Here is a 2,500-nt window from a genome sequence, read left to right on the forward strand (position 1 = left end):
GATGGAGCTGGTGGCTGCACATTTGTGAGCTGGATGGAGGTGATGGCTGCACATTTGTCAGCGTGCTCAGTACTCTTGAGGTGTACATGGAAAGATGGCAGAGAAGGCAAATTTCTACCATGATAAAAGGTTGGGGAAAGCACAGTATGCACGGTCAACCAGGTAACTGAAGAGGAAAACAGGTCCCCGCATGAGGGACACAAGTGCCAGGGATGTGTGGAGCTACGAAAGATGAGAGGCCGGATCCTCCATACCTGCAGGGTCCAGAAGTGGCATGGAGGATACCTGAGGTGTCCCCGCCTTGAATTCCCACCCAGTGTGCTGCTCTGCACATCTCCCATCCAGCACTTTCATTTGATTTGAATTCCAGCTCCTCCAACTCTGCTGCGTCTACCCTTGGTAGCTGAGCCGTCCTGGGTAATGTCCATTTCCACACCTGTCCATCTGCAAAGCCCTTCGTGACTTATAGCTTCCCTCCTGCAGCGTGGCTCTTGTCCTCACAAGCAGATGCCCCCAGTTCCAGGAGAATGAGAGCATAAGGGTGGCGGCATGTACAGTGTGCGTCAGGCTCCGTCAGCCACAGGACCCTTCTCCCGGCCCCTCCTGTCCTCCGGCTGCTGCACACCTCCTCCTACTATTCCAGGGCTGGCGCTGCTGCTTGCCCCACGGTCCCCAGCAGCAGCACCTGCCCGGTTACAGCCCCTGAGACTGAGAGCAGCAAGGGGCAGACTGAGGCTTCGCTGCTCACTGCCAGGCACCACGAAGTCCAGGCCACGCGGCCCTCACACAGCCCGGTGGTCCCTGCTGGCCTGCCTGCCTCTCCCGGCTTGTGCCAGGCGGTTTTCTAGTCCTGCCTTTGGTAAGCCTGTGTACAGAGATGCCGTGGAGGATGGTTTGTGGTGACTGGGGACTTTCATATAAGATAGCTTAACTCTAAAGACAGTGTAACGAGATCCTTTAAGACGTCACTAAGGACCAGGAGATGGGAACAGAGGATCTGTGAAATCACAGAAAATAGACTTAGGTTGCATTCTTCCTAACCAGTTAGCTCAATAGCAACAACAAGCTCATGAGTGGGGTCAGAGCTCATAAGCCTGATGGGGGGTTTGGGTTCACATTCCATTCACTATCTTTAGGATTATACTGAAGCTCTGGCCTTTTGTAGGAAGTACAAGTGGAAGTGGATGCTATTCCAGTCTCTTTCCCCCCATTTTCAAGGAAATGGAATGGTTCTCCTGACATGGCAGCCCAGCACGGACTTCCCTGCTCCTTACTATCACTAAATTGTCAGTAAGCTAGACTATGAGAAGGATTTTTTTTTTTTTGCTGGCTCAGGCTGCCTTCAGGCAGGTCTGGTAAGGCATGTGGAGCTGGGAATCGAACCACGGTATCCTGTGCCTGACTGCGTTTGCGTGAGCAGGCACTTAAATAACTGAGCTAACTGACAGGCCCCCCAGTAAGGTAGAATATATAACAAAAACGACATCCACACAACAATGTGTGCATTGCCTTGCATTTATATACGTAATGGGTGGCCTGGCCACGGGGAGCAGCTGGCAGGCTGGCTGGGCGACAGTGGCCCGGATTGGCACGCGCCCGGGCGTGACCCACGGGACATGTGGTGCAGGACTCCCACAGTGGGGCCGTGGGTGAGTCACAGTCCTCTCTGTGACAGACTCATCTCAGATTTCCGGAAATTTTCTTTAGAAGGAGAGACACTTAGTCTCCCAACTGTTAGGAATAAACTAAGTGATAAGAATGCAGTACGGGTCCCAGAACACTGAGCACGATGGTGTGGTGACCATCTGAAGAGGAGCTGAGAGGTAAATTGCCACCGAGGATCACTCACACGGGTCCCCTCCATCAACGTGGGGGTGAGGGGACACTCTATGAGGTCTAGGCCTCGGAGGCGCTCGGCCCATCACGAGCGTCCTCCTGCCTGGTCATCGGTCAACCTCTGTCATCTGAGGTTTGCTTCTCTTTAATTGGTGTTTACACCTTAGGATCCCCTCGTGCTCTGCCGTTTCCTCCCTGGGTTTCACCTCTGTTTCACCTCTGTGCGCTCCCCGAGGACTCTGTCTTTGAGGGATCCCTCTACCGACCTAAGTGCTTCAGCCTGCGCTCCTACAGCAGCTGCAGCCGTGGCCCCAGCAGTTGCTGCTCTCTTTTATCCAAATAGCAGTGAGACCATAAGCACAAAATGGATCATATTTGAGCACCGTTTAATAATCAGCCATTTTTCCAAGCACCAAAATGAAAATCCCCACAGGGCTTTCAGGAGCCCGCATGCCCTCAGGAACCTAGTTCCCTCCTCACTCTCGAAGACCTTCCTCAGCCTCCTTCCCCTGTCCCTGGCTCTGCGCTCTCGGCAAGGCCCATGCTTCATCCCTGCTGTGCGGAGCCAGGCGCAGCAGGCCCAGAGAGCTTCCCCAGCCTGCGCGCCTACTCGGACCTTCTGCTCTAAGGTCACGAGCCCACCAAGCCCGCGCTGCGTCACAGA

Source organism: Octodon degus, unplaced genomic scaffold (genome assembly GCF_000260255.1).
Source record: "Octodon degus isolate 3935 unplaced genomic scaffold, OctDeg1.0 scaffold00429, whole genome shotgun sequence".
Lineage (NCBI taxonomy): Eukaryota > Metazoa > Chordata > Mammalia > Rodentia > Octodontidae > Octodon > Octodon degus.